This window comes from Moschus berezovskii, chromosome 14, assembly GCF_049115385.1.
Source record: "Moschus berezovskii isolate FMDL1 chromosome 14, NW_MosBer_1.0, whole genome shotgun sequence".
NCBI lineage: Eukaryota > Metazoa > Chordata > Mammalia > Artiodactyla > Moschidae > Moschus > Moschus berezovskii.
This window is the reverse complement of record NC_142473.1, coordinates 79334124-79353490: the sequence shown is the minus strand read 5'-3', so window position 1 is coordinate 79353490 and position 19367 is coordinate 79334124.

Genomic DNA, 19367 nt, shown 5'->3' with positions numbered 1-19367 from the left:
GGTGTTGGAGGAGACCCTTGAGAGTCCCTTGGGCTGCAAGGAGATCCAACCAGTCCACCCTAAAGGAGATTAGTCCTGAATATTCATTGGAAGGACTGATGCTGAAGCTGACACGCCAGTACTTTGGCCACCTGATATGAAGAGCTGACTCAATGGAAAAGACCCTGATGCTGGGAAGGATTGAGGGCAGGGGAAGGGGATGACAGAGGATGAGATGATTGGATGGCATCACAGACTCAATGAACATGAGTTTGAGCAAACTCCAGGAGATGGTGAAGGACAGAGAAGCCGGGTCTGCTGCAGTCCACGGGGTCACAAAGAGTCGGACATGACTGAGCGACTCAATGACAGCAACAACAAGCGGGAGGGGGTTTGAGAAAACCTGGGGACAGTTTCCCAGTGTCTAAACCAATCATGAAATGCTGAAGCACTGACCTTAGGTGTTCTGGACCCACAGAAACCAGGGTTTGAATTTTAGCTCTGTCACTTCCTAGGTGATCCTGAGCAAGTCGCTTATCTTCAAGTCGCTTATCTTCCCTGTGAGGACAACGGCTGTTCCTCCAAGGGTCCTTGTGAGAATTAAGGGAGTCGATCCATACACACGATGCACTCAGTAAATGTAAACTATTATTTATGACCACCACAAGGTGCTTAAGCTTTGAGCCTTGGTTTTCTCAGCTATGAGATGGGGTAAACGTTCCAAAGGGATCCTAAACATGACAGGTGGGAAGACAAACAAGACAGCCCACCCAGGTCCCATCCCAGTGTCTGGCTGAACGCACGTTCCTTCCACCCCCCTGCAATCCTCCCTTGTGTCAGACTTACTCTTCTAGCATACATGACACGCCACTTGAAGAAAAGCACCACTTGAGATTGAACACACAGGCTTGAGCTGAGGAGGCTTAACGCGTGTTCCCTCCCTGACCTGGTGAGAAAGCCTGTGCAGACGTCAGGGTGAAATGGCCTGAGTGGGTGCACGGGTACCAGAGGGATCAAGCTGGATTCAGCTTCTAAGATTCCCCATGGGGCCTGGGATGCAGGGACTGGGGCAGAGGCACCAGCTCTGGCCGTGAATTTGGGCGGTTGGGGTGCTTCTGCCTGGAGAGCTTTTTGGTTGGGGGTGGGTTGACCAGGGGTAGGGCAGAAAATTTTGGGTGCGAGACAAGGACAATGTCCTTTCCCCAAGACTGAGCCAGAGATCTGAGCTCTCTTTTTCTTTTCCTTTTAAATAAACTACGAATTTACTAAGTTTCAGGCACTGTGCCAAGCAGTGTACCTGAATCGCAGCCACAGCTCTCTGTGCAGCCTCAGGCAGATCGCTTAACCTCTCTGAGCTTCGGTCTCCTCATCTGCTGTTGTCGCTGTTTAGTTGCTCAGTCGTGTCCCACTCTTTGCGACCCCACGCGCTGCAGCCCGCCAGGCTCCTCTGTCCACGGCATTTTCCAGGCCAGAATACTGGAGTGGGTTGTCATTTTCTTCCCCAGAGGACCTTCCCAATGAAGCGATCGAACTCTCGTCTCCTGGATTGGCAGGCAGATTTTTTTACTGATGAGCCACCAGCAGAGCCTTGCTCATCTGTGAAATGGGCTTAATATGATGTCTGCCTCCTAGGCTTGGGACGAGGGTTAAATGAATTCATATATACGGTCTTAGTGATTAGATTTGGGTGTTTTTAAATACATTCCTCAATTTGATCTTCATAATGACCTTGAAAGATGAAAACAACTGTCTTCTTTCTCACCTTATCCCAGTTTTTTTTATTTGTTTTGTTGGGGAGAGGAAAATGAAAATTGAGAGGTTAAATTTGTGGCTCCTGAGTGTTGACCTGACCGCAGACCAATGCATGGAGGACATGTGATAAACGAAGCTCCTGGGGAGTGCAGGATGGGCCCAGGGATATGGGATGTGTTTGCGGGTGAGTGCAGCATCCCAGGTGGTCTGGAAGTGGGAAACTGGGCTAGATGATCTGCAAAGGCCCCCCAAGGGCAGGATTTGACTGTTGTAGTATCATCATTTTCACAAACAGCACTTCCGCTGGTGGGTGGATTCTAACTCCAAGGCTCCCTGGGCTTGGGAGGGGTGGGGAGTGGGGGTGTGGTTATAGCCTGGCCCTCTCTCTCCAAGGAGGAGGGCTGCAATGGGCTGTCTGGAGCAAGGTCTTCTAAGCAGCCTTTTGCAGACCACCCTGCCCCCATCATGGCTTCCTTTCCCAAAGCCACCCAAGCTATTTCATCAGCTCTTGTGCATTCTGGAAGGTCTCACCAAGGATCAGGGGCCTGGCCCCCTTTGGCTCCACAAAGACTTCCTCTGCAGGACCCCGTCTTTGCCCTCTGGTGCCACTGGGCATGCGGAGAGCCTCGGGCAAACTTCAGGAGCTGCCGAAACATTTGGTTCTTTTGCTCATTTTATTAATAAATGTGCACCGATGCCAACAACATGGAGACTGATGCCTGGGAACAGGAATGGGAGCTTGCTCTGGGGAGCTTTCTGGCTGGATCACGGTGGCCGGAGTGACAGACAGGGGTCAGGGCAGGGTGGGGAGAGGGGAGGCAGGCGGCCTGATAGCCCAATTTAGGGCAACTGGGGGCATCCAAGGACCACTGGAGTTTGTGAAGACCTTTTTGGGAAAAGGAGAGCTTGGCGGGACCTGATGGGAAGGAACTGGGGCCCTGACCCTCCAGCCGGAGGACTTGGAACTGCTTGGGGCTGGAAGCCTGGCTTAGCCCAGCTGCAGGCAGCTGGACACATCTTTCCCCGGGTCTGCTGGACTCTGGGTGTGTGATGAGGAGCGGGGGAGATGGCAGCAGTGCTGTACCTGCAGAGGAGCTTAAGCCTGGAAGGCACGAGAAAGGCAGGGAGGCAAATTCCCCTGAGGGGCTGCCAGCCTGAAGCTGAGCTCCAAGAGAGGGAGGCAGGGATGTGGAATGAAGGGCCTGGGGTCTGACACACAGCAGACCCTCCGTACTCACAGCGCAGCATCAAGCACCTTTCCAGGATGCTATAAACAGACACAGTCAGCCCTGGCGTGACTGATATGGTCAGGTCGGAGAAGTGGGTCTTGGTATAGAGGTAACCAGCAGGCAAACCTCACAGGGGCAAGCTTCCAGTCTCCAGGGCTCCTCCAGCCCCATGTACAATCATCAGAAGCACCCTATCCTTCAGCCAGGATATGTGTTCACTTCTATTACTGGCCAGTGAATAAATAAGCAGAAAGACTTGCCAGGATCTGCCGTTTACCCTTTAAGGGAATGAACTTCTGTTTCATTTGGGGAGTTAAAAAAAAAAAAAAATCCTTTCCAGACGAAAGCTTCCACATCACAGTCCAGGGGTGTCTATCAAGCTTGCTCATGCCCCTGACACAGCAAAAAGCTTTGATCACACCTACTGAATACCTCTCATCATTTATAAATAATAATCATGCATTGCAATACTCATGTAGGCTGAATGTTATTGAACAGTCACAAAAATATAAATTGAAAGTGCCATTCAATTAGATTACAATAATATTTTTAATGTTTTCATAAATGTGAATGGTTTTATGCCATCATTCCCTAAGATCACAAACCAAAAATCTACATTTATAATTGGAATCCAAGGCTCAGTGGGTAAAGACCCATCCTTCAATGCAGGAGATGCAGGAGACACGGATTTGATCCCTGGGTGGGGAAGATCCCCTGGAGAAGGAAATGGTAACCCACTCCAGTATTCTTGCCTGGAAAATGCCATGGACAGAGGAGCCTGGCGGCTACAGTCCAAGGGATCAGACCCAACTAAGCACACAGGCGCAGTCATGGTAGTGGGTATGAACTGTCTTCTCACTCAGAGCGGAACTTCGGGGACCGCTCTCTTATTACACCCAGCTGGGTTGTGACAATGTTTGCTCCTCCGTGGCTGTCGGGGCGGATGCTGGGAGGCAAAGGGCCCACACCAGGCCTCATTCTGGATTCGAGCGCTTGCATTATATTCAAGGGTTCTTACATTTTTTTGTCCCCCCTTTATGCTTTCAAGTCCTCCTTCCACTTGGTGAAAAATCAGTCGGAGAGCATTCTAATCTAGAGATTTGCTGAACCGGTCTCCAATGAAGAGAAAATTCGTCAAAATGCAGACAGCAAAGAAAAAGGCCGGGCTTCCAGCCCAATCTTTTCTGCAGTAACATTTGACATAGAGACCAAATATGGACATCAGCGTGAATCCATAAATACTGGTAAACCGAAATTCTCCTCCCGCCCCTTTTTGGATTAAACGGAATAGAAATATCAATTTTGAATATTCCTTTCTCCTCAGTGAACTCCCTTGCACATCTTGGGGTGTTTCACCCCACTTTGGAGACCTCTGTGTTAGGTTCCTAGCCGTCACAAACAGGAGCCGGCGGGAGCTCAGGAATAAGAGGGAAATGTGGGTTTGGTCAAGTCACTGCCCCTTCCTTGCTTCTCACGGCTTCCCAGGGGTCTTGGGGAGAAAGTAAAACTTAACCGGATCTGGCTGCTTTTCCCACCTCACCTACAGCCCCGCTTCCGGATTCTGTCTCACTTTGCTCCATCATGAGGGCCTCCTGGAGTCCCTTGACCCCGTCATTTACCTCCGAATACCCTTCAGGTCTCAGTTCTAAGATCACACCTTTGAGAGGCCAGGGTCAGCCCCTCACCTAGAGATTATTAACCATCCCCCTCTCGGCAAGTACCCTCTGTCTCCACGTTCCTTCACACCCTACAGAGCACCCATCACATTTTGTCACTATGCAAATCCGTTGCAGACTTCGCTGTCTCTTCTACCAGAGGATAAACTTAGGGGACCACAGGGGAGTCCCCAGGTTCGCCTTTTCCACTGTTGTGTGCTCGGAGCCCACCACGGTCCCTGCCACACTGTAGGGGCTCACTAAGAGAATGAATAGTGAAATGAAGGAATCTGGTCTGGGTGGATCTCCAAAAGTTCTCTGGATCAGGCTCGTCTCTTGGCCACTGCTAGAAGCTCCACAATATGGGAACCAGCTCCCCATCTCTGGCCTCAGGCCTTTCCAGCCTTGCTTACAGCAGGGAGGCCAGAAGTTCCCGGACCTGTCCACAGTGCTCAGAGAAAGCCTGGAGCAGCTCTCCAGGGCCGGCAGAGGCTTTGAAGAGCAAGATGGCAGCTGCCCTCCTTTAAGGGCCAAGAAACCAGAGTATCAGAGAGGGGGCAGTGTTGTAGCTAAAGACACACAGCAATGTCGTGACAGGGAGCACTTCCAGGTGAAGAGACAATTGGCGTTTCCTTGGCGCCGAGGACTGCGGCACCCAGGAAGTGTGTGGTCATAGAGGGCAGTGGTGTCATCGCCTGGGCGGGGCCCCGCAGGGACAGGGTCTGAGGCCTGACAATGCTCCCCCTGAGGACTGGCGTCTGTGCTCACGTGACCCTCCTGGGACCCTTGTGGGATGTCCCTACAGCCTGGTCAGGGAGGCACAGATGAGGTGCAGAGAGGGCTCTAGGCTCACGCAGGTTGTCAACAGTGGAGCCAGGACCACACCTGGGCTTCTCCGCAGGCACAAGGTGATGGCCCTTCCCCTCCCCACCTCCTGCTCCTCTTTCTGAGCTAGCATTGTGAGTTACGTCACCCTGGGGCCTGCTTTGCCTCGGCGCACAGGGGAGGGACAGTCGCCAGCCTCATCTGGGTGCCGCTCCGCCGGCGCCCACCCCAGCTTCTCCTGCTCAGCGCTTGCCTCTGAAAAGGAAGGAAATCTGACCCTCTAGGAAAGCTTGGAGAGAAAACAGAAAATTTCTCTTTTCAAGAAAGAGACCCAAAGGGACCCTGTTTCACCAGATTCCTTGTCAGCATCTGGGATAGTGAAGCTCGCATATATTTTACGGAAAACTTGAAGCCCACAAGGTAGAACGTGGTGGGACCCATTTGTAAACACTGTTCCCTCTTTGGGTATCAGTTGCTCCTTTACCATGAAGGGAACTGGCCTTTATCACCCAAAGCTAACAGCACAGGCCTCCCATGTCAGATATCTAGGCTCCAAGGAACGTTCCTCAAAAGTGGAAGCTGGATTTGGGTCTGGAAAGATTTGCAGGAGGAAAAGTTTGAGCAAACACACAGATGGGCAGGCCAGGGCCAGGTCTGGGGAGGCGGCCAGGGCCTGATCACAGGGTAGGGAGGAGGGAAGGGGGAGGGGGATGAGGAGGCTGTCGGAAGGGAAGGGGGAGGTGCAACAGGAAGAGCCTCAAATCCTGACCCTGGGTTCCACTCCCGGTTCTGCCGCTGACTTGCTGGGGGACGTGGAGTGGGGTCTCTGCCCCTTTACAGGCCTCAGTTTCCCAACTGGCAAAACCAGCTGGGACAGGTTTAGACTTGTCGTTCAGTTGCCAAGTCCTGTCAGACTCTTCGAGACCCTGTGGACTGCAGCATGCCAGGCTTCCCTGTCCTTCACCATCTCCTGGAGTTTGCCCAAATTCATGTCCATTGCATCCAACCATCTCATCCTCTGTTGCCCCCTTCTCCTTCTGCCTTCAATCTTTCCCAGCATTGGGGTCTTTTCCAATGAGTTGGCTGTTTGTATCAGGTGGCCAAAGTGTCGGAGCTTCAGCTTCAGCATCAGTCCTTCCAGTGAGTATGGACGTGGATTTCCTTTAAGATGGACTGGTTGGATCTCACTTAGACGAAATGAGCCCTGAGCTGCCTGGGCCAGAGGTGGCTCTGACAGCCCCTCCTGCTCCGTCTTGGCTCCAGCTGAAGCTGCCCGTGTCACAGGACTTCTCAGGCCTCTCCCAGCAGCAGCTTGCGGCAGGCCCCCGCTAATCTCCTTAAACCCACATCCTCCTGGCTGCGGTCACAGTGAATGGCCTGTGGGAGCCTCCTCTCCCTGGAAGAGAGGACTTTGTGACTTGGCAGGAGCGAGGCGGGCAGGCCAGGTCTCTGCCCGCCCCCTCACCCGCCAGCGGCCCCCTGGCCATCTGTTCTTCAGGCTGGGTCCCAACAGAAAAGCCATTCAGCGCTCCCTGCCTCCCTGTCCCGGCCCGGGCCTGAGCAGATGGTCCGCTGCCACCCATCTCTGGAGGCTGGGGAAGCCTTGAGGCCCAGCTGGAAGCAGGGGGGTTGGTGGGGTCTGCCCCCCTTTTAAAAGTGGTCAGGGCCTGATTCCAGGTCCTGGGCCCCAAACTCACTGGGCCTCTGTGCCAGACCCAGGCCCTTTTCACCTCCCACTGCCCGGGCAGCACCCAGAGAGGCGCCGTGAGGGTGTGAACATCCTTCAGACACGGCCCGGCCCCAGGCCAGTCCCCCGAGTCTGCACAAAAGACGCCAGCCTCCCGCTGAGGCCACATGTTCCTCGGACGTTAAGCCAAGATCGGAACTTGAATCTCTGGCTCCTGGAGAGCACTCACTGCCTCATGGCTGAGGGCTTCAGTCTGCCTGGGCCTCAGGGTGACTTGGGGCGGGGAGAGGTGGCTAGACTCTGACCCGGAAGGTCTAGGGAGGGCCCTGTGGATCTGCGTTCTTTTCACTGGGGGGTGGCCGCGCTGGGTCTTCGCTGCTGTGCGTGGTCTTTCTCTAGCTGGGGCGAGCGGGGGCTGCTCTTCACCGCGGGGCCTTCGTTAGTTGCAGAGGACAGGCTCAGGGCGTGAGGGCCTCACTAGTCCTGGTGCACAGGTTTAGCTGCCCTGAAGCACGCAGGATCTTCCTGGACCAGGGATCGAACCTGTGTCCCCTGCATTGGCAGGTGAATTCTTAACCGCTGGGCCACCCGGGGTGTCCGGAATCTGCAATATTGGTAAACCTTCCAGGTGATTCCCTGCAGGCCTCACAGGCCTTCCTTGCTGTCCTGTTTATTTTTAGCCTGCATGGAAGTTAAAGTTCTGTGACACAGGCAAGTCACCATTCCCAATTCACAGGGGAAGAAACCGTGGCCCCCAAAGGCAGGCGATTTCACAAAGTAACCTCATGCAGGAAGGTCCTGCCAGAGGCTGGTCTGGCATCAATACTGCTGGCTCCTTAGTGGCTCCTGTACCACAGTCCCCTGCCATCTCCCAGGGGAGAGCAGGGATGGCCCTGAGACCCTCCTGCCACTTCTCCCCTCCCCACACTTAAAACACTTAAAGCAAGTCCTGAAAAGATGATGGCATTTCCCTCTATCCCCAGGGAAACTCTAAATAAAACATTAAGCTCTGAACTAATTGTAAGGAAATCCCGTGATGACAACAGTACCTTGCATTTAAAAAATATTATTAAGTCCTTTAAAAACACCTCCCCTCATTTTGTGGCCCTCCTTCTATGGCACCCAGAGCAATATCCCCACTTCTAAGAGATAACTCATTGTCCCAGGGGCCCTTTCCAGCCTGGGGGTCTGAGTGAGGGCCAGCCTGCCACTGAGAGCTGCCTCTCTTCACTGAGCGGGGCCCCTGAAGCTGCCCTCTCTCCTCCCGGGACGACTGGCATTTGCTGGTTGGAGAATGGAGAAACCGAGAGGGACTTCGGGGTCTAAGAAAGCCATGCTGTGTGGCCTTGAATAGGTCATTTCACCTCTCTGAACCTTCAGTTCAGTTCAGTTCAGTCGCTCAGTCGTGTCCAACTCTCCACGACCCCATGAATCACAGCATGCCAGGCCTCCCTGTCCATCACCAACTCCCGGAGTTCACTCAACCTCATGTCCATTGAGTCGGTGATGCCATCCAGCCATCTCATTCTCTGTTGTCCCCATCTCCTCCCACCCCCAATCCCTCCCAGCATCAGAGTCTTTTCCAGTGAGTTAACTTGTCGCATGAGGTGGCCAAAGTATTGGAGTTTCAGCTTTAGCATCAGTCCCTCCGATGAACACCCAGGATTGATCTCCTTTAGAATGGACTGGTTGGATCTCCTTGCAGTCCAAGGGACTCTCAAGAGTCTTCTCCAACACCACAGTTCAAAAGCATCGACTCTTCGGCGATCAGCTTTCTTCACAGTCCAACTCTCACATCCATACATGACCACGGGAAAAACCATAGCCTTGACTAGACGGACCTTGGTTGGCAAAGTAATGTCTCTGCTTTTTAATATACTATCTAGGTTGGTCATAACTTTTCTTCCAAGCAGTAAGCATCTTTTAATTTCCTGGCTGCAATCAGCATCTGCAGTGATTTTGGAGCCCAAAAAAATAAAGTCGGCTACTGTTTCCACTGTTTCCCCATCTATTTCCCATGAAGTGATGGGACCAGATGCCATGAGTTTTGTTTTCTGAATGTTGAGCTTCAAGCCAACCTTTTCATTCTCCTCTTTCACTTTGAGAGGCTTTTTAGTTCCTTTCTGAACCTTACTAAACTAAAATAGGACCTATATTCTAATCCTACCTTACGCTGTTATCCAAAGGTGGAAGAAGATAGTACGCAAAGACACAGACACACAAAGGCACTGAGCACAGAGCCTGACTCACACTCAGCATTCAACACGCTGTCCTTATTATCACTGTGAGCTAGAGTGACATCAGAAGAAAGAGCACTGCAGAAGGAGTCAAGGCACCTGCATTCTAACCTCGACTCCGCCACTAATGGGTAAGCCATTTTGAGCAATTCCCACAGTCTTCCTGGGCCTCAGTTTGCCCATCTCATTCACCCTTCCCTGCTCAGTTAAATGTCACCGTTTCTGAGAAGCCTTTTCCAAGAGCCCTAACTCACAAGCCTTTCCGGCAGCCCCGACCCCAGCACTGCATTCCTCCCACTGGCCCCGGGTAAGCTGACCATGTCCCCTGACGAGTCCCATACCGGCTGTGTGCGCCACCTTGACCTCTGACCCTCAGCCTCAGGGAGAGTCATGAGATGGAGCAACCCCTTGTCCCTTCCTTTGGGCCGTATTCCCTCCGCTCGGCAGACACAGACACTGAGGTCTGCGTATTAAACAGCCCAAGTGGCACGACTCAGGGGACCCGGGAGACCCAGCGCCTCCCCCTGATGTGCTGCAGTGACTCAGGGCTCTGGCAATCATTACAGAAGCGATTACTCCTCAAATTGGGTATTTTTCACTGTTGACGCCACTGCTGCCTAACGGGATTTCTTTTTTTTATCTTTTCAGTTTGCATTCGCCAGGGCGGGGGAGGGACTGAGTGTGAAGCAAGGCAGAAGGAAAAGAAAGAGAAAGCTGGACTGAGCAGAGAGGTCAGGGTGGCTGAGGGCTGCCCTGGGCCCCTGGTGGGGGGGAGGGGCAGGGGAGGGGGAGGGACAGGTGGGGGGGAGTCGTTTCAAGCTCGCTGCACCCACCGGAGGTCAGGCTCCTTGGACTTCCGGGGTTACACTCGGGGCCGGGGAGCTGGATGTGTGTTGGAGGGGGGCTGCCGAGACCAAGACCACCCCTGCTCTCACTGACATCCCTCCCCCCAACACACACTCCCTACACTGCTCAGACACCCACTACGTGCCGACCTTGTGTATCTAGGCACACAGATAGGACAGCGAACTGGACACAGTCCTGCCTGGAAATAGCTCTCAGCCGGCCCTGGGCACTCCGAACCTGAATCTCAAGTCCACCAGGGTGTCTTGAGAAAGTTGCTGGGGTCACCTGCATTCTAACCTCGGCTCCGCCACTAATGGGTAAGCCGTTTTGAGCAATTCCCACAGCCTTCCTGGGCCTCAGTTTGCCCACCTGTAAAATGAGAGCGTGGGGCCAGAAGAGGTCTCCAGCCCCTTCCAGGGCTGACTCTCCATCACTCCAGCACTTTCCATAGCTCCCATCTGCCCTTCCCAGCTCAGTTAAATGTCACCGTTTCTGGGAAGCTTTCCCAAGAGCCCTAACTCACGAGCCTTTCCAGCAGCCCTGATTCCGGTTTGGGGAGGGTCTTTGGGAGCCCAACCTGGGACTAGAGTATGGGAGATGCAGGTGAGTGGCCAGGAAAGAATTTCGAGGGGAAATGAGCTGAGCTAAGAGAAGCATGAACAAGAGCCGCTAGGTGAAGACTGGGCGTGGTGGGGGAAGAGCATTCCAGCGGAGGGAAGAGCACACAGCATGGATCCAGACGGCAGGACACAGCAGTGCCCCAGAGGGCAACTGGGAGTAGCATCTGCTCGGATGTCTGTCTCCCCCATCAGATTACAAGCTTCTCTGTGGCAAAAATCACTTGTTTTATGTATGTATATTCTCATATTCATTTTAGCTCAAACATTAGAAGTTAATTTAAAAATCTCGCAAAATGAAGTGACAGGCCTATGATGGCTTTCACCCTCATGCTGTTGGGTGCTGCTGCATAGGCTGCGCACTGCAGCATTCCCGGTGCAACAGGACAGGATTAATATCTGGCACGTCTGCTCTACACTATTACTTATTAGTAATTATTCTCAATCCCTCTATCAATCTCCCCACCCCTCTCTCTCTCTCATGTAATATGTACAGAATAAGGTGCTAGGAATACAGTGGTGAGTGAAACAAACCCAAGTTTCTACTGACAAGGAGGGTATATTTATTGGAGGCAGATAAAAGAAACAGATACATTTAAAAATGGAAAGGTAATCTTGGATGGTGACACCTGCTGTTAGGGTAGAGAACAGATGAACCAGTTGGGTGATTAGGGGTCAACTGTGATATGGTGACTGAGTAGGCTTTCTGAGATGACCTTTCAGTTGACACCAGGGTTGAAAGAGAGCGAGAGAGGCTGCCATGGGAAGGCCTCATGGGAACAGCATTCCAGGTAGAGGGAACAGCATGTACCAGGGGCCCAAAGTAGAAATAAGTTCAGTGGCTACAAGAACTGGGAAGGTGGTTGGGGAATTCCCTGGTGGTGGTCCAGTGGTTAGGACTTGGCACTTTCACTGCTGAGGGCCCGAGTTCAATCCCTGGTCAGGGAGCTAAGATCTTGCAAGCTGCGGAAGAAAGAACTAGGAAGGTGAACACCGGTGGCTGGTGCCAGGGGATGAGAGGAGGAGGGCAGAAGACGGAGGGCCAAGACGCTACGGCGACGAGTCTGGATTTTACCCCAAGCAGCAGGGGAAGCCATGTTTCATCTTCCCCAGTCAACTTTTTCAAAGCCCTCTTGGACTGCTGAATGGACGGCAAGTTGGAGAAGGCAAAGCCACGCGCTGGGGACCAGTTAGGAGGACAGGGAGCAATTGAGGAGAGAGCTGACAGTGATTCGGGTTGCAGCTGGGGGGACCGGGTAGCTGCTGGTAGCTGAGGCAAGGCAACACAGAGATGGGGACTCCTGCTGCTCTGAGTAGCGGCCACCACCACCCACACAAGATGGCGCGTGATCCAAGCACTTTCACGCCACCTTTCTCACCTGTGACAGGGACAGGCCCCTAGCAACAGGCCCATTTTCAGCTGTGTAAACTGAGGCTCAGAGAATGAAAAGTCCTGCTCTTCAAATCCTAATGACCTGGAGGGGACCCCCAGGAACTCCCTCCCCGCCTCAGGATCCCCACTGATACCTCCTCTCCACAGAGCCCTGCCTGGGGCCAGTGTCCTTCCCCACCTCTGGAGCGCAGCAGCAGCCAGGCAGAGTGGGCTACTGTTTACTGCCTTGGGCTGAAAATATATTTTCCCTATTGGCAAAACACAAGGTGTAGCAGCTCAACATGCTTAGATTGGCAAACGCACACGGTGCCCTTCTCTTAATATAAGGACATAAAACAATAATTATTCTTACTCAGAGACCAGAACACTTCCTTCTGCCAAAGTCTTCCTGCAACCCTTTCCTTTAGTCACACCCCAACAGAGGGGCTCCCAGAATGCCCCCGGGGGAGGGCAGTGGGCAAATCTTGGGAGCTAGAGTGCAGGGGTACACACATTACTAAGCACCTGCTGTATGCTGGTCCTTCAATATTTCTCATCTAATTGCCAAAATAATCCTGTAAAAGGGAGATTAGAAACACAGGACCAAGTCAGGCTGTGTCCCTTACCAGCTGGTGATTTGGGGGAGTTTACTTATCTATGCGGGCTTCCCAGGTGGCGCTACTGGTAAAGAACTCGCCTGCCAATGCAGGAGACGCTGTTTGATTCCTGGGTCAGGAAGATCCCCTGGAGGAGGGCTTGGCAGCCCAGTCCAGTATTCTTACCTGGAGAATCCCATGGACAGAGGAGCCTGGCAGGCAGGTGCAGTTACCAGGTTCTCCCAGGGCTGGAAGAGGCAGTCTTGAAGGCTTCCTGGTACATGTGTGATGGAGGGAAGGACCCCTCAGGAATAAGACTGCCAGGTGGGTGGAAGAAGGGTACTCCTGGCAGAAGGCCCAGCCTGGGCAAAGACCAGGCAGGCTGAAGCCTGGAGTGTTTGGGGGTCTGGCAGGGTGGCTTCTCAGGGTCCAGGCTGGTGGGGAGTGTGGGGGCCGGGCCGGTGTGCTGACCCCCACTCACCCAAACAGGCAACAGCACGGCCTTGGCACCCTCTTCTGAGTGAACACCAGCGATTCCCAAGCCGAACCCCTTCCCCAGACCCTAACGGGGAGATCCACACTGTCTCCAGCATCCTGGTGCCTGGACCCTAAATGGGGAAACAGAGGCAACAACTGATCCACGGTGGTTATAAAGACCTCTTGCAGGGCACCACGGGAAAACCGTGGGTTTGGGAGTTGACAGACTCGCAGGCTGGAATTTCTGGTGCACGAAGCCGGCCCTCTCTGGGACTCAGGTTCCCATCTGTAAAATGGGCCATGTCAAAGACGGTTGATAGGAAAGGCACGGGTCTTGCACCCACAGGTTGCCCAGCGTGTCGTCTTTTCTCTCTCTACCTCGACTCACAAAGACAGCGGCAGCGGCGGTGAGCGGGGGGACGAGACCCTGGCTCAGCCTGCCGGGGTGGGGGTGGGCAGGGAGACTGGGGATCTGCCTCTGGGGGCCCCCACCCCAGGAGCGGCAGGCTGCACCCAGCCACGCAGGGGCTAACCCGCCTCCCAGCCGCGGGCTCGGGCGTGGGAGGAGGAGCGCGGGCTGAGGACTCCTCGGCGGTGCTCCCTCCACCGCTCGCCGCCCGCCCGTCCCCGCGCCCCTAAGCGCAGCCTCCCCGCCGGCCGAGTCCGCCGCCCCCCAGGCACCGGCGGCGGCCGCGGGTGCCCAGAGCCTCGGGCACGCCCAGCCCTGCGCGCCTCCTCGGAGCAATTACATAATGGTGCCTCCGGCTCGGTGTGCGCCTTTGTTATTGCGATCCGCCTCGGCAGCGCCCCGCGAGTATTAATAAACCGATCCCGCAACACGCCTGGCTGGGCTGTATTTATGTGAATTTGGGCTGGGGCGCCTCGAAAGAATAATAAACACGGCCCGCCCCCTCCCTTGGGAAGGAGGGCAGCTGGCTCTCCCCTTCCACCCCCAGTCCCTCGGCTCTGAGCCCCTCCGCCTCCTCGCCTTGATCAGCAGTCTATACCCAAAAACGGAAAGGAAAAAAAAAAAAAAAACAACGGACCGAAGACTGTGGGTCTCGGGCCCATCTCTTCCACTTCCCTGGTGGGTGATAATCTGGCAGAGGAGGACTCATTACTCTTACCTGTAGAATGGGCCGTATAATAGCCAAGTGTCCGTTTAAATAAGAGCGTCTAGGAACTTACTGTGCTTTGTAAGCTCTGAAGCCATCGTTCTTAAACTTTAGCTTCATCAGAATTGCAGGGAGGACTGGTTGAAATGCAGATTGCTGGCCCAGCAACTCTGTTTCTTCAGTTTCCATTCTGTGTAATCCGAGGTGAGACCAAGACTGCATTTCTAACCCGTTTCCTGTAACCATGCTTTGAGAACCACTGCTCAAAAGCCATTTATGAACTACTGTTATAAATGTAAACGTACTCCAGACTTGGATGACTACACTGGCGATGGGTACACATGTGCTAAGTCGCTTCAGTTGTGTCTGACTCTTCCCAACCCCTGGGTGTAGCCCACCAGACTCCTCTGTCCATGGGATTCTCCAAGCAAGAACACTGGAGTGGGCTGCCATTTCCTCCTCCAGGGATCCTCCCCACGCAGGACTCAAAGCCTTGTCTCTCACATCTGCCTTCATTGGCAGGTCTCTTCCTTACTAGGGCCACTTGGGAAGCCCCACACTGGGGATAGGGCGGGGCCTAGGGTCTGCTCAGCCTTGCAGGAGGTTCAACCATCTGTGCCCTGGTCAGCCTCACAGCCAGAGCCCTCTGCGGCACTGGGCTTGGGGTTCCAATCCTGACCTCTTTGCTTCCTGGGGTGTGGTCTTGGGCAAGTTATGTAACTCAATGGGCCTCAGTTTCCTCATCTATAAAATGGGGCTAATACTGGGTACCAACCTCATAACATTTGTTAAGATGTGTGTGTGTATTCGTTGCTCAGTCGTGTCCAACTCTGCAATCCCATGGGCTGTAGCGTGCCAGGCTCCTCGGTCCGTGGGATTCTCCAGGCAAGAATACTGGAGTGGGTTGCCATGCCCTTCTCCAGGGGATATTCCTGACCCAGGAAGACTACCACACTGCAGGCAGATTCTTTACCATCTGAGCCACCAGTGATCCTTTGTTAGGATGAATACCTGTAAATCACCTAGACAGGGGTCTGAAAGCTATCTACTGCGATGACGATAGAGCCCTCTGGGGTGTGGTACCCAAGGTCTCACGACCTCCGGGCAGGAGGTGGGTGAGGTGCTGCTCATGGCCCTAGTTGGCTACCCAGGGACCAAGGTCCTGACCTCAGAGTCCATGGATGCTGTATGCTATCACTGTGAAGGGGTGCTGGGGGTCTCCCAAGCTGAAGATCCACTATCCGCTGTCCCCGACCCCATAGCAATTCTTTTTTTGGTCAGGCAGGGTTCAGAGCTTTGGGAGAGTCTGCACCCATCCTGAGGCGCTTATTTGATTTGCAGAAATGTCAGCTGTACCCACAAGGGGTAGGCTTACTCCATTCTGTCTGAGTTTTGGAAGCTGTCTTCTTCATGCCAGCACAGGAAAACAGGTGTCCTGGGCCCCAGACAGCACCCCCCACCCCGCCCCGTGCAGATGGCAGAGGTTGGCTTTCCTGAAGAGTCATATGCACCTCCCTCCACCCCACTCGTTGCCATTGCCACACGCTCATTCATTCACGAGTCAATGAGCATTAACTGAGCACTTAGTGGGCCAGGCTCTGAGCTCAGGGCTTCGAGGTTGTGCCTCACTTAATCCTCCAAGTATCCTGTGCCTTGTCATGATTTTTCTTTTCCCATTTGACAGATGGAAAAACCGAGACTCAGAAAGGCCGAGCGACTACGGCCCCAGACCTAATTAGCAGAAGACTGGGGCCTTGACCCTAAACCCAGGGTGGTCTAACTCCCAAGTTCTGCCCTCACCTGCCCCCTTGAACTCACTCCATGGATGTAAGAAAGGGCTGTCTGGGGTCTGCCGGTCCCAAGGCTGAGCTGTTCCCTCCTTCCTTTAGCAGGGCTGAGCCTGCCTGCTTCCGCCCCCATCGTAACGGGCTGCCTCTCCCCAGGTGAGGAGCTGCTTGACTTTCTGTGGTCCTGCAGACCCAACAGCGGTGGGGATGATTCATAGGAGGGAGGGCAGCTGTAGAGGGAAGGAGCCTGGGCAGCTCTCCCTGAGCTGGAGGCAGGGGCCAGGCAGTGTGGGGGAGGCAGGGGCCAGGCAGTGTGGGGGAGGCCAGTCCCAGGGTCCCTGAGTTCCCAGTGGCTCCTCCCAGTCCCCAAGGCTGCGCTCAGCCTGGGCCTGCCAGGACTGGAGAGGAAAGACTCAGAGATTGTCTTACCAGTCAGGCTCACAGGGAAGGAAGCAGCTCTGGAGGAAGTGAGGCGAACCAGGAAGGGAAAGCTGCAGGAGTTATGAGAGCCCGTCTGGCCTGCTTTACGAAAGCCCTGTGTCCTGGGTCAGCAGACTCTGCCTGGGCCCACGTGGTGCTCCTTGTGGCAGTTTCCACCACCCCCTGGCTTGACACAGTTCACCCCAGAGCTAATTTTCCAGCTTCCAAAGCACCAGCCCCTCGGAGGCCCTCTCCCTCCCTTCTCTTATGGGCTTCCTAGAATAACATCAGCCACAACAGTTTGCTATGTGCCTTCTCTTTCCAAGGGCTTACCAAGCATCCTCTCTCTTAAATTCCCAATAACCTCTAGGAGATAGGCTCCACTATTGCTCCCATTTACAGACCAGGAAACTGAGGTTTAGAGAAATGAAATTACTGGCCCAAACCAAGGATTTGAACCCAGGTCAGTCAGTTCTTGGAATGAGGTCAAAGTAGTCCATCTAAAAGAAATCAACCCTGAATATTCATTGGAAGGACTGATGCTGAGAAGCTGAAGCTCCAATACTTCGGCCACCTGATTTGAAGGATTGACTCATTGGAAAAGACCTTGATGCTGGGAAAGATTGAAGGTGGGAGGAGAAGGGGACAACAGAGGATGAGATGGTTGGATGGCATCACCAACTCGATGGACATGAGTTTGAGTAAAGTCTGGGAGTTGGTGATGGACAGGGAGGCTTGGCGTGCTGCAGTCCGTGGGGTCGCAAAGAGTCTGACACGACTGAGCGACTAAATAACAACAACAGTATGTTCCAAAATCCCTGGGCTCAAGCACCACAGGCCTCTGACATCTTCCTCTACACGCCCCGCCCCCTGCCCCCTGCGCATCCCCAGAGAGGGGACCCTGGTGAGACCTACCCCCAGTCCCTAACACCCAAGACTAGACCAACCCGCACTCCCCCCAGCCTTTCTCCTCATCTTGGGTGCCAACACTGGTTCCACTGTTGGAATCTTTGAAATCTAATTGCATCTTCATTCTTCCCCAGGGATTCACAATCCACAAGTGATTTCTAACCACAGACACTGGCATTCCCTGTGCCCACGCCACCTTCCAACACCCACCTGCGCGTGACACACATACAGACACACGGGCACAAAGGTGGTGCTGTTACCGCCTGGCTGCCGGCTGGGCCAGGGGCAGATGGAGGCCCAGCTGTTCCCAGGCTCCTGTGGGAGGCGGGAGGGGAGTGACCCGCCCCTGGCCGGTAGCTCCGGGCTCCACCCCCACCCCAGCCCCACCCCCCTGGGGCTTTGAGGGATTCATTTCACAGTAATGAGAATCACAGTATGAATGGCAATAATAGGAATCCACATTTCCAGTTTGCAAACCGTTTGCATCTCATCACCTCACGTGACTCTCACAAGCACAAGAGGCAGGTACTTTTCTATTTCCATTTTTCAGGAGCAGCAGAGGGCCCCATGGCTGATTAGAAGCAGAACCCGGGTCCTAACCCTTTCTTTCTCCCTGTCAGTTAACGTTCCCTGTCCTGCACTATAAATCATCATGCCATCTCACGGCTACCATGTGTCAGGCATCTATTCTTGCCTAGATTTGGGCAGCACTTTAAAGTGCCGCTTTTGGGGAATTCGCTGGCAGTCCATTGCTTAGGACTCTACACTTCTGCTGCAGGGGTGCCGAGTTCAATCCACAGTCCAGGATCTAAGATCCCCGAAGCTGTGTGGCATGGCCAAAACAAATAAAATCAATGTGTCAGTTTTTATACTCTTTACATTTATGTTCATTGTAAAGATGAGGTAACTCAGAAATCTTAAGGGTAGAATGGCAGTCTAAAAAATGTTCCTGCAATAGAAGCACATCACTCTAGAAAACTGTATAGGAAGGAAAAGAATAGAGCTTCTAATGGGCTCTTTAGGGAAAGTGGACACCAAGGATAGTGCAGAATGTCTTTTCCTTCTTCTCTGCCCCCCACCCCCACCCCCCAAGCACTTTGACTGTTAGTGTCAGCTGTTTGTACCGTTGCTGTTGACTATATGTTGAGTGTATCTGTCTCCCAGGAGCTGTGAGCTCTTCAAGGATAGGGACTGGGACCTTAGCGGCCAACATCTTGCCTGGCACACCAGAAGGGCCCAGGCAACACTGCCTCCTTCACCAAGGACGAAGGAGCTTGTGCTCACCCCTCCCATCTGATGGGCTTAGGAAATAAGAACACAGAACCGAGTCACCCAGGGCTCAAGGTTTATCCACATCAAACACCACTGAGGCGTGAATCCCTCCTTTAGCTCCGTCATCAGCTGTTCCCCAGCTTCTGCTTGTGTGCCACTAGTGACAGGGTGCTCACCTCTACTGAGGCAGCTCCTTCTGTACTGGAGGTCTTGGAGCCACCCCTATAACCTCCTTCTACCGATATAAGGCAGACTCTTGGGTATATGCGGGAGTCACACCTAGGGGGGCACTAGAAGTGTCCCCAAGCCAGTGGAGGCAATCGGGGGTGACACTGCATACCAGTGAGGCTGGTGCCTGCCCTCGGGCATGCTTCTGGGAAGGCAGGAGGAATGACCAATGAACTCATCATTGCTTCTTGAGCCAGTCCTGTTTAAGGCAGTGAGCTGAGACTCTAAGTGGTCACAACGGCTACTACCAAGCCCTGAGACTCCAGTCAGGTAGATCTCGGGTCTGTGCTTCACCCACACACCTAGGAACAGTCCTGATCTGTAGTCGTACTCATACATTGATTCACTCATTATTGGCTATCAC